Genomic DNA, 13725 nt, shown 5'->3' with positions numbered 1-13725 from the left:
ATAAGCAGGGAAATAGCCTTCACTAAGAGGAAATAGACCCTAAACTCCTGCAATAATCCAGCGCCCTTAGAGGAAGTATCCCAGGATCTTCTGTCGCCCCCCCCACCTACTTGTTCTACCTCTGACTTTCTGCGGGTGAGAATGGCTGCTAATTCCCTTACTTCTCTTTTTTGGAGGACATAAGGAGTCAGCTAAGGCTAAAAAAAACTCAAGAAGGGGCAGTGACTCGGATTATCCAGACCTGCCACACAGACACACTGTCAGGCATATAATGCAGCAATTGTGGTTCAGGGAACCCTGCGGCCCAGTTTCTGAATTCGTCAAGAGTCCGGCTCGTCTATACCTTTACCAGACTATGGGGGTCATTACGACCTCGCGGTCTTTTTGCAAGACCGCCGAGGGACCGCCGTGCGGAAGACCGCCTGTGCAGGCGGTTTGCCGCTCGGCGTATTATGACTGTTGGCTGCTCTCCGTCGTTATTCCGACGGAGAGACGCCAACACCCATACTTGCAGGCGGCGGGGAAGTGGAGGTTGCTCCACCTCCACCGCCACACCAACAGAACACCGCCCAGCGAATCACGTCCTGTGATTCGCTGTGGCGGTGTTCTGTTGGCGGTGTGGTGTCGGCAGAGCTGCCCCATGGCTCCCGTCCCCTTCCAGAGGATCGACGGACCAGGTAAGTCGATCGTCCGTTAGGGGAGTGGGGTGGGGGTTGTTGTGTGTTGTGTGCGTGCATGGGGGTGTGTGTGTGTATGTAGAGGGGGTGTGTGAGTGCGTGTATGCTTGCGGGGGTGTTGTGTGTATGGGAATGAATGCGTGTATGGCTGTGGGTATGTCTGTATGGATGTGTGCGTGTATGTTTGAATGTGGGTGTGCGTGTCTGACTGTGTGTGTGGATGTAGGCATGTATGTCGGGGTGTGTGCGTGTGTGTGTTGGTGGTGCCTGCATGCGTGTCGGGTGTGTGTGAGTAATGTTATGTTGGGGGTCGGGGTGGGGAGTGGGGCCCTGCCAACTTTGGGGGGTGGCAGGGGTGGTGGGGGGTGTAGGGGAGGGAGTCGGGGTGGGGGAGACCCCTATCAGTGCCAGGGAAGGAATTCCCTGGCACTGGTAGTGCTTACCGCCATGGATTTCATGGCGGTTGAAACTGCTGGAAATCCACGGCGATAAGCCGGGTCCAAATACCGCCAGCGGTATACTGACGGCCGCCGGGCTGGAGACCCATGTCTCCAGCCCGGCGGTCGTCTCCACCCTGGCGGGCGGGACGGAGAACCGGCGGTCGACCCTGGCGGTAACTGCCATGGTCATAATACACCAAGGTAAGACCGCCAGCCTGTTGGCGGTCTTACTGCCGGTTCCCTGCCATCCGCCAGGGTTGTAATGACCCCCTATGTTTAGAAAGAGTTATCTATCGTCGATTGCGTTACCAAAAGTAAGGTACTGTTACAGACTGAGCTTTCCCCAATTTTAGCCCTCTTGATAGCAATTGAAAACCAGCTTATGTTCTCCCTGCCTCAACATTCGTTGCCCCTGCACACCTCCTTAACGGGAAGTACGCATAGTTCCATCAGTGCGAGTTGTCAAAACCACTCTGGTGAGCAATCGTCTATATAGACAGGGGTGCACCCTCCACCTAGAGTCATCGGTCACCCTCTGACCATTCAAACACCACTGGCTTTTCATACAGTGGGGAGTTCTGCGGTTAAGGTTGTTAGTCTAGACTTGCTCCTTAGCTGGCCCTTTATTAGCCTTCCTCCAGCTCTGTGTCCTTACGGGGTGATTCTTACTGAAAGATTACGGAAAGATTGTGAGGAATCATACGGGTAGTTGCGCATCAAGGTCCTGGAACGGTTAGCACTCTATAGGGATTTTCCCTTCACTCTTTCTGATGAAGTCTTTTCACCTCATCACTTCTGAAGGGGACTTTTCTACCATCAGTTTCAGATTCTCACATGTGACACTGGTTATACTGGGTGGTAATTGGAACAGATCCACCCCAATGAGTTCTATAGCCCCTGTTGTTTTTTTTGTTTGTTTTGTTTTTCACAAACCTCATTTTGTATGCAGCCACTCACAGATATTTTAGTCTGTGGCAATGCGTGGTGGAAGGATCAAGGATTCTTTGGGGATGAGTCTAGTTTCTATACTGCCTAGTTTTTGCAGTCACCTCTTCTGCCCTCCCTAGTGTACAATTTAATGTCCCTGTAGGGAATCGATTTGATATTTTATCGAAGTTGACTGCCACAATCTCTCACTGGAAGCCCGATTACTGACGCACCCAGGACGGCTGTAACTACGGAGAATGGGCCTATTATAGGGGCAGTAAGGTCTGGTTACCCTTTCACAATAGTGTTGGAATGTGGTAGAGTTACAAGATACGTTTATAAACCCAGACTTGTTGGCTTTTATTAATAAACTTGATTTTGCTGTCATGCAAGAAACTTGGGTTACTACATCAATACCATGTAGGGGATTTCCCTGTTATTCCTGCCCTGCTACACCCTCTTCTCATGGGAGAGCTAGGGTCGGTCTCTCTATATGGGTCAAACTTAATCTCAGGGTAGTAGTTTCAGGTATTGGCTCAGATAGCTCTACATACCAGGTTCAGCTTATCAAGGATAGCCAGGGCTCTTTTTATTTTTACCTGGTTAATTTATATAATAATGATTTTACTAATTCTTTTGATTGTTTATTCAAGTTGTTTTATCATGAGCTTGAAACCTTTTGGGTCTGGTAAAACATTTCAACCACATTTTTTGCTTTGTGGGGATTTCAGTGCCAAACTCGGGTACAGGCTCAGTAGCAATGACACTGGATCATAGAGGAAAAGAGTTTAGGAAATGTGTGGCTTTTAAAGGCATCTGTTATTGATTATATATTTGTGTATAGGTACTTCTTGCATTGGTGCTCTAATAGTTTCACCATAGAAACCCAATGGGGGAATCACAACATATTGTCTCTTGAAGAGGTCCTCTTCATGGACAGGGACATGCTGCTAACAGCATGTACCAAAGTTACTCGGCTTTCAGGAGATCGGCTCAGATTGGTTTGCATCTGAAAGACCCTGGCTCTACACTTGATTGCACTCTTCAAACCTTGCCAGTGTTTATAGGATGCTTAGCAGAGGACTCAGGGAAAGTTTTATCCACCAATTACCAACTCTTATGATCTTGCATTAGCAGGCCTTGAAAAATCATAAATATGTTAATAGACCTGAAGGTCAAGCAACTTAAATCATCTACTCGATTTAACTGTAATGTACCAGACCCGTAAATGGGTGTGCGATCCTGGACGCAAATATTTTAGTTTACAGAATCACCTTTTTCTTCATTCTTACATGTAAGTCCACCTTCAAATATGTGAGCTCAGCATTTCTGCTGTGCAAAAATACCTCTTTTGTTTGATTAAATAGACTACATTTTTGCTCCATGTATAATAATCTAGCCCACATATAGGTGACACGAGATCCATGGCTTGCCTCTTGGTTTACTATTAGAATTGCCATCAGGGCAGGAGTGTTTCTCAGTTTGTTTAAGCACTCAAGTTTAATAAGTATATGACTAAAGCATGATGTGGTAGCACACCGTCATTTGTAGACAGTAAATTTCCAAGAAATATCCAAAAACCTTTTCACTAACTTGCAGCTTTACTGACAAAACTATATAGTGCATCAACCATAATCTGCGAAAATTGGGTTGCAGAAAACATACTTGTCCTTTGCACATCACAAAGTAGTGTTACGATTTGTTTTAATCCTATTAAAATATTTTTTATCATACAAAAGTACAACAAATGTACTTTCACAACTACTGAAATATATTTTTTTAAGTTTGTACAGTTGACTTGGTTATTTAATTGTTGTGTGTTAAGAAAAACCCGACACCCTATAGACCTTCATTTCACAGTCTTTGTACAGCAGGTCAGCGAGTTCGCCATACAAAATCCTGGAGCTCTGTAGTCCAAAGGAAAATGAATTGTAAGAAGACAAACTGACTTTTGAATTCTGTCTCTGAACACAGAGCAAATGCAACAAGATGATAAGATTAAAGGAGTCTTTATTGCTCCTTCACTTTCTGACTGAACAGAACACTTCTTCTTTGTCAGCTCACCAGAAGGGGTGAGTAGGACCTAAAAATAGCCCGACTTGATAAGATATGGCTCACCATAGTGAGTGCATGAGTAGTTTTTTTGGAGCCTGATTAAGAATCACCTGCTGAAGCACTATCGTCCTACCCCAGACTACCCACGTCAGGCCAATGAGAGTTGTTCAGCAGCTAACCACACGCTGAAGAAGGCCCTGGCAGAGTGCCAAAGAGAGGTTGGGGAGATCCAGGAGGCTAGGCAGAATTATAAACTGACCGTTAAAGGCAGGAAGAACTCTTTGAATAACAGGGACTGGGCAAAGCTAGAATTAGCAGCCTCCCAGAATAACAGTAAAGTATTCTGGGATACTGTCAACAGGTTTGCCAGTGAGATGCTCCCCTTAACCAACTGCTAGCCTGCAATATCTCTGTCCTGAAGTGGGTGATGCATTTTACGTCTACTTATCAGCAGCCCACTGATAAGGTGTGTAAGGATAGGTTATTTGCGCATCTGGACAGTCCCTCCTCCCTTTCCTGGTTTCCCTTCAGGAAGTGGTTGAAGCTAAAAGGCAGAACTCAAGCTGTAAAGCTCCAGTGCCTGGCTGGAACACCATGGATTTATTTAAATGTAATTTAGATTTTTGGGTTCCCCTGTTCACTAATTTGCTCAATAATTCTTTGTGTAGCAGTATCCCAGATTCCTGGGCCCTTTCAATTATTGTCCCTATTTTAAAAAATGAGACCGAGGGTCTCCCAAATGTACAGGCAGATATTTCCTATTGACAGTAAATGAAGATCTTGAGGAGGGTAATTTTGAATCATCTGCAGACCTGGTCCTGTGGTGAGAACATCTTGTACCCATGTCAGTGTGGCTTTCATCCAGGGCTAGGCACAGTGGAACAGTGCCTGAACCTGCACTTGACTGTGGGCAAATACACCATTGCCATGCGCTGCCTGCTGTACCTGGCCTTTATGGATTTATCTTCTGCATTTGATCATGTAAATAGGGCCAAGCTATGAACAATCCTGATCAATCTGGATGTGGAAGTCCCACTGGAACATTTCCGGTATACAGTACATGAGAATTTAGGGATCAGGGTGCTATATGGCTGCGCAGGAGAAACCTCTGCTGTTTTCCCTCTAGCTAGTGGAGTGCGTCACAGGTGTGTTCTGACACCTCTGCTTTTTATTATCTGTATTAATTAAGTCCCCACCTAACTTCCTCCACTGGAGGGGTACCAAAAATTGCTAACTCACACATTCCAGCATTATTTTTTGCCAATGATGCAGTTCTAATGATTAGGATGCCCTAGTGCCTTACGCACTCTGGAAGAGTCCTTAGTTGCCATATCAAAACTACCCAGGAATGAGACAAACTACAGGAAATCACACGTCTTTGGGGATAACGCTGGGGACAGTAGACACCAGCGTGCCCATGTGATGGGTCAGCTGAGCAGTCCTTGCTGCATTTTTTATGTTTTTTTTTTGGTGCAAATTTTATCATCCTTTTTTCCAATATTGTCTTAAGCATATTCTGAAACTACTTGCCTTCAAGAAATGTAGGAACAGCTTAACATACCTTTAGATGTTAGGCAGTCCTGATGTGTGTTACAGCGTTTGCCGTTTCCTATAAACTTCTGTCAGAATGATAGATGGGTAATGGTAGCAGGGGTAGTTCATTGCTAAGTTAACGCAAGTTATTACAGTAGTTTTTTGTATGGAGTTATGCTTTTAATGGACTATGTATTAATGTTTTAAAGCTTACTGTGTGTTCTCAACACATTTTTTAATGATTTGTACTGTGTTCTTTTATGATTTTTACTTACATATTTGATTACCTTAAAAGTTTGATGCCACCTAGGGTGCCACTTATCCCTGGATGGAACCGCAGTGTAGTACTGGCAAGACTCATGGGTCCTCCGTTTGAGGCATTTCGTTCCTGTCCCTTGCAATTTCTTTCCTAGAACATAGCTTTCCCTATAGTCATTACATAGCCATGATGCACAAGTGATGTGCAAGTCCTCACTTTGCAAGAATATTTTATCCAAGTTCATGCAGGCATGTTTGTCCTGATGACTTGTCCTAAATTCATCCCCCAAGTGGTCTCTCCTTTCCACCTTAAAAAAACAATTAAACTGCCAGTCTTTTTGTATCACCCAGATTCCTTAAGTGAAAGAGCTCTCCACACTCTAAATACCAATAGCGTTAATGTACTAAATTGACGGAACTAAACCTTTTAGTAAAACTCAACAGCTTTTTGTTGCTTTTGCTAAACCTTGTAATGGTCACCTTATAACAAAAAGTGGCATAGGTAGACAGATTGTTAAACGTATCCTAAAATGCCATCTAAAAGCCAAGAGGGTTCTGTCCACCCCAATTAGGCTGCATCCTACCTGGACGAAGGAGGCAAACATAGGGTTTCTGGGGAATATTGCCTTTGCTGATATTTGCAAAACAGCTACATGGTAAACTCCTCACACCTTTACCAAGTATTCCTATATGGATCTCCTTGCCCATCAACAGGTTAAAGCTGTCCAAACATTATTAAAAAATCTGCTTCAGACATCTGAATCATTCACTGACTAGCTAGGGGGGTACAGCTTTATAGTCTATGCAGAGCATTTGTATATACATCCACGCACGGTGAATGTAATATGTTACCCTATAAGCTTCTGTTTGCTTGTAATGCCCTAGGTTCAAATGCATTTACCCTCCTCCCTGGATTAATTGTGTTTGCACATCTCTGTAACATTAACTGTTTACCTTATTGTTATACACCCCTTTACTGTACCCCACAGTCTGTTTACTAGCCACTCTGTACTTCACATACTGTCCGAAAACAATCTGACGATGGAGCTGGTGCCCATGAGCATTCCCCATCAGTGTGAGTGGTCACAGAAGACCATGTGACTTGAAGGAACTTCTTCGAACAAAGGAAGCTTGCAATGTCCAAGCCCAAAACTAGACAGCAGGAATATGCACAGCATGTTCATCTACTGGTTTACAAGCTATGAACGGATGCTTACAGGTTAAGTACAAAATTCCTTTTGCCAGTGTCCTTGACACCTCCTCAGCCCTGCCACTGGCCTACACTCATCCACTCCTGGCACAGCCCCAGAAGTCTTCCTCCTCTAATAAGGTCATGAAGAGGGTAGCAGAGTTCCTCTACCTATAACTACCCACCAAAGAGGTAAACATGAATGTCCTCACAGAGGTTCTGCAGCCAAGGCAGACATCCCAGAAACCCCTTTTACCTTTTAATGAGGCCCTCACTGATGAACCGCTGGGCATCTGAGTGAAATCAGCATCTTGCCCACCATGAACAGGCAGATCGTGAGAAAAGACAGACCTGCTCCAAGAAGCACTGCTTTTCTCCTGGAATGTCCCACACCAGACTTTAGTGGTCCAATCCTCTACCACCAGGCCCACCCCAAATGCTTTTCCAACCACTCTGCCAGATTAAGTCAAAGCACATTGAGATATTTGAGAAGTGCATGTCTTCTTCTGCCAGCCTTATCCTAAGTTCTGTTAACTGAGCTGTCTCCTAGGTTGGTATTCACATGGGACATGGTGGCTGAGATCTTGTCAGCAATCCTGAAGGACCTCAGTACAAGTCTCCAGTAAATCATGCACAACTGGCAGGATGCAGCAAAGTATGTTATTCGCTATACCCTGGACACTACCGACTGTTTTGGTAGGGCAGGAGGAGGGACCTGTGTGGTGCTCTGGCGCTACAGCTGAATATGTTCCACAGGTTCTTTAGTGACATTCAGCAGTCCCTGAGGGACATGACATTTGATTGAATGTCTCTCCTTGGCGACCAGGTGGACTCAGCCTTGGAGCACTTCAAAGAGAGCAAGACAGTGCATTCCCTTGAACTGGCGCCACCTTGACAGTTGCCACAATAATTATGTCTCCCTCGAGGCCTTGGATATGGGTTCCAGAAGAGGCCACCTCAGACTTTGCCTTAGCAAAAGAAGACTTGCCAGGCCTTCAAGTCAGAGGTTGGATCAGGCCACCAACATCCAGGACCCCAGGAGCAATGAACTACCCAATCCCCTGCTTCCACGGCTGGTGCAAAACCAGTTTAATTGGCCCTCACCTGCCAGAGTCGCCTGTTCAGAGTTTGTATAATTGTTTACCTCCCTGAGTGCCAGTGCATCACATAAGACATATGGACGCCACAAATCAGATAAGCTCCCACCTTTCTCTCCACCCCACCTAAAAATGCCACCTACATTGCATTGACTCCCATAGGACCACTTGTCCATTCTGCAAAGGGAGGCTCAGGCTCTCTTGGAGAAGGGAGCCATAGGGAGGGTTAGGACTGATTTTTATTCATCTCATGTGCCGAAGAAAGACTGAAGCCTCCATCTTATCCTCAACCTTCACCCTCTGAACTGCTTCCTCAAGAATGAACAACTTCAAAGTGCTGATGCTGATACAAGTTCTATGTGCCCTGGAGGCAGGATAGTGGTGTTAGACCTACAGGATGCCTATTTTTATATCCCCGCCCTGCAGTCCCACAGAGGTTAGCTCTGGTTTCAAGCAGGCCACAAGCACTTTGTTTTCAGAGCTCCGCTCCGGCCTTGCCAGTGCTCCTTGAGTGTTTATAAAAGTGATGGTGGTGGTCACTGCACATCTTCAGAGGTTAGGAATATCAGTCCTCCCATAACTGGCTGATTGGTTGTTAAAGGCAAGCTTACATCAGACAGTCATTGACCACCTACAGATGACCTGTTGACATTGCTGGAATTTTCTATTAACATGCTGAAATCATACCTGACACCTTTACAGATGCTTCCCTTCATTGGAGCCATCCTAGACATCGTGCTCCACCATGCCTTCCTCTCTCCCTCAACAAGTCCAGGACATTTGGGTCTTGTCCTGATGTTTCAACCTTTGGCCTAGTTATCAATGAGAGTAATTCTGAGGCATTTTGGCCTCCTGCATCCTTCTCATGTAGCACACCAGGTGGCACATTTAGACTCTGCAATGGGATCTGGTATCTCAGTGGGCTCAGCACTAGGAGAACCCTTTGGATTTCATCAAGGTATTGGAGGAGACTGCAAATGATCTGCAGGGTGGCTGCTGGACTGCCATTGGACTTGTGGCAGACTCCTCAACCTACTCCACCCAGAGCTAACGGTCATGACAGATGATTCGTTGCTGGGTTGGAGAGGTCATTTTTGGGACGTGGAGGTCAGGGACTCTGGACTCCAGCGGAAGCAAGCCTTCACATCAACTCACTTGAGCTACGGGTGATTAACTGGGCATTGAAAGCATTCCTCCTGCCCATCAAGGGGGAATTGTTAGTGGTTCTCATGGACGACAACACCAAGTGGTACAGCAAAAAGCAAGGTGGAGTCTGGTCTTGGGTCTTATTACAAGAGGCTCTGTACCTTTGAACTGGCTGAATCATCAGAGCATCTACCCTGTCATAGAAAACCTAACAGGATCTTTAAATGCCATGGCAGACAAACTCAGCCCAGGTTACCTAGCAAATAAAGAACGACAACTGCAGAGGGTGTCTTCTGGTAATAGGGAGAAAAGTGGCTCGATCTTTTCTCCACCTCACAGAATGCACAGTGTTCAAGCTTTTGCGCTTTGGAGTTCCCAAGGCAGTTCTCATTCTGTGATTCCTTTGACTAGGATTGAAACTTTTGAATTCTCTGTGCCTTCCACCTCTGTTTATGCTGCTCCGGGTTCTGAAAAAGATAATTAATGTCAGGATCCAAATCATCCTAGTGTCTCCAGAGTGAGCAAGGAGAGTGTGGTACACAGAACATCTGACCATAAGCATTTGTCCTCCAATCCGACTGCCTCGCCAACCCTCTCACCTCCCTGTCCTGTAAAGTAAAATCTTTTTGTCCCAATTGTTATTGTTCCAATACAGAGATGTTAACAAGGGCAGAATCTGAACACTAAGAAAGAAACTGACATCAGCATGCAGAGGTGACAAATATGTAAGGTCCCAACATTGCATCTGTAGCAGGAAGGATTCTTTGCAGAACTGCCCAAAGCCACCTACAAATGAGTGAGGGAATTGCTGAAGACAATTCTCTGGACCCATTCTGGCGCATGGAGGTATTCAGAAGGTGAGGAATCTGCAGTTAAATAGAGTATTCACTAGAAAGAGATTTATCGAAGCTATGCAACTTGTTCATCATACCCTCTTCAGTTCCTTTCATGGAAAGTAGCCTTTATAGTCTGAAAAGTACCACACCGGAAAGGTAATGTGGTTTTATAAGATTTATTTAAGATAAGATGTGTGTGTCCAACAGGCCAGACAGCACAGCTCCAACTGCCATTTTTATAACATTTCTGACACTACATACATTTCCATAGCTATGGTTGTTATGCTGCCACCATTTTAGGTTTTGTTGAACAGAACCTAACACATCTCCTCCCCTACACATCCTATATTCACACCCTATTTATGACCCCCTCGTATGTTTCCCACTACAAAATTTTAAAATAACAATTCTCTTATTTTTTATTTTTTGCATTTCAGTTTGGTTTCCAATTGTCTACATTGTCTACATAATGAACATACATTTACTTGTTTATTATTTGCACATAGTCTTTATGCCAAACTGGCAGTCATCTTTCTCCTTTAGATCTCAAATACCTGCCTGAATCCAGGATTGTTTTTCCACTGACTGCTTTTCTTCCAGACATAATTATTATATTTTCTTCAGATAATCTTTCTGTGTTCCACCATTTCCCATCATTGAATTGAACCACTCTTTCCCTGGTGGCAAAAACTCTCATAGGGACCAAAAATTTGGAATGACCTTTGGAAATTATCCCTGGCAATCTCACTTTAACCAAATCTCCAGCTTTGAAAATCTCTTGATGCCTACTTTTCTCCCTTTCACTACTCACACATTTGCTTTGCACATTTTCACAATTTTGATAGACCTATTTACATTTTTCCTCTGACACCTTCATATCCCAGATCTAAGGCCTAACCAACTTAGTTGTAGCCATCCTGCCACTCAAGGCAAATGATGACACCTCTGTGGTAGCATTGGGAGTGGTTGGTAAAGCCTACAATAATAACTTCAGTTGTTTCTTCCAATCTAACCCATTTGCTACCGACAATTGAATGTTGTCCTTCGTCTGTTGCATCATTCCACTAACCTATTACTGCTGGGATATTATAAAGTAGTGGTTATGTGCTTCATACCCCAATGCAACAAAAACTCTTATACTTCTTTGATATAAACTGCACACAATTGTCCGTAACCATTTCACCCGGATCACCTTCTCTCAGAAAAATGTTTTGTAAAAATTAATTCACTGCTTCAGTTTTGGCCTGTCTTACAAACTGAACTTCAGGTCATCTGGCCCCGTAATCTGCCAAATCCAAGCTGTATCTGTTTCTCTCTGCCAACACATGCAGAGGTCCTATTATGATGAAACCCAATTTGAACCAAGGTTTTTCTTATAGAAACAACTAGCCACAGATTCCTTATCTTAGAATTCTTCCCCAGGCGTCAGACTGGATCCGGAAAGTTTTCCTCAGCAGTACCTCTGCACGTCGGTAGAGGGCGTCGAGCGACTCCGCAGCAAAGTCATCCCCTCACATGACGTCAACGGACCTCATGTATTTCCTCCTTCGACACGCTGACGTCAGTTTCTTCTTTTCCGTGCAGCAATGCGGATCTGGTGTCCTGGGTACCTCGAGCCCGTTTGGCTTTTCTCTCCATTGGGTATTTTGTGTCATTTCTTGTCAGTGAATAGTTTATATGCCTTCTGGGCTTAGACCCTGTGAATCCTGTTCCAGGCAGATGTCGGCCACGGACCCTCATTCCATTTGTTTGTGGTGTCTGGGGTCTCATCATATCTCCGACTACTGCGATGCCTGCCATTGTTTGAAGCCGAAGTCTTTGAGGAAGCATCACATTAAGCTCCTTGCGGTGTGGGTGCACAGGTCCCCTTTGTGCCGGTGTCGCAGTCCGTCTTGGTCTTCACGGTCCAGGGAGCGCTCCAGGAGCCATTCTCGGATGGTTCTGTCGACCTCGGTTGCACCCTCGGTGTCTCCAGGTAGGTCAACCCAGGTGCCTGCACGCTCTTCGGCATCTCCACCTCCGCGTTCTTCTCCAGTGAAGTCTGTGCCTGTGTCAACCCCATCCCTTCTGCTGTATCCCAGCACCGGGACGACTATGGACCAAATGCAGCGTTATTATACATCCCTCCATTCTGTCTTTGGTCCTTCCTCTCCCTCTGGAGCGCCTTTGGGCCCTATGGAGATTGTGAGTTTTTTGGCAGGGTTTTCTCCAGCGGTTTCCCCCTCAGTTCCTGCTCATACTCTTGAATCTGACTGCGGAGTCGGGTCGGCGCACAGCCTCGTACGACCTCTGTCGCCTTTGCCTGATCTTGTCCTGATGCCCCTCACATCGCTATTGGACCAGTCAACTCAGCTTGACATGCCTATATTGATCTCTCCGGAGACGGACGAGGCCGCTTCCAAGGAAGCTTCCCCCACTCGACATCGGTTGACGTCACCACCGACGCCAGGAGCAGCGCTGGGGAATTTGCATGAGGCTTCTGTGCTTCTGCTTTCTGTACCTCTTGCACATCTTCTTGCTCCTCTTATGGGGCCCATTCCTGGTTCATCCTCAGATTGGATACTTGATTTGGGTACTGCTAGTGGTCTAGACTCCTCTCCAGTGTCTAGCCTGCTCTCGTCTCCTTGCAGAGATTTTGAAGTGAGTGTCTGCTGTTTTGGGCTTGCATCTTCCTATGGTGCATTTGTCTATTGATCCGTTGTTATCTTTTACTCAAGATCCATCTGGCACCGAACCAGTTCTGCCTTTTTGCGAGGCTCTCTACAATATCCTCTAGGTGTCTGGACTCAGCCTGTCTCTGGCCCTTCGGTGGATTGTTCTGTTTCACACAGGCATCTGCCAGCACAGACAGACCCCTTGTGTCTCCGCCACCACCCTTCTCCTCAAGGATTTGTTACTCAAAGTGCTTTGGGCGATCCTGCTCTGGAGCAGGTTCCACCCACTCTGCTGCACAGAGATTCTAGGCAGTTTGATGCTGGCGGCAGGCATATTTTTGCCTCTTCTAATGCTGCTCTTCGTTCAACACTTCCTGTGTGTTGGGCTGCTTTTCCCATGCTCTTTGGGACTCTGTGGAACATTTACTACTATCACTTTCTGACGATGTTCTCCCTGCTCTGATGTCTTTGATCAGAGATCATAGATGGTCAACAAGCTGCTTGACTTGCAGTCCAGTCCGGTACGGATTTTACCGATTTAATTGGATGGATCATGTCTGCTTCTGTTGACATACATCGCAGGGCTTGGATGGCGGCTTCCAGCTTCTCATTTCCGGTGCAAGATGCTCTCCTTGATATATCATTTGATGGCAAGTCGCTTTTTGGGGCACACGTTGATTCTGCCTTGCGTCGTTTCTGTGATTCCCATGGTGGGGACTAATGTCCTTCCTCTCTTGCACACGTCATCGTCTGTTGCAACTATATATGGACTGTCAAGTTCCTCTCTGGTGTGGGCATACTCAGCCCTTCTCTTTTGTTATGGTGTTTGTTGTGTCAGTTGGATTGCTTCATACTCGTATTTTTGGTTGCGTTGTTCTTATCCACGTTGGATCTTTTTGCGCTTCTTTTGGTG

This window comes from Pleurodeles waltl, chromosome 7, assembly GCF_031143425.1.
Source record: "Pleurodeles waltl isolate 20211129_DDA chromosome 7, aPleWal1.hap1.20221129, whole genome shotgun sequence".
NCBI classification, from domain to species: Eukaryota; Metazoa; Chordata; class Amphibia; order Caudata; family Salamandridae; genus Pleurodeles; species Pleurodeles waltl.
Note: the sequence above shows the minus strand (reverse complement) of the source record.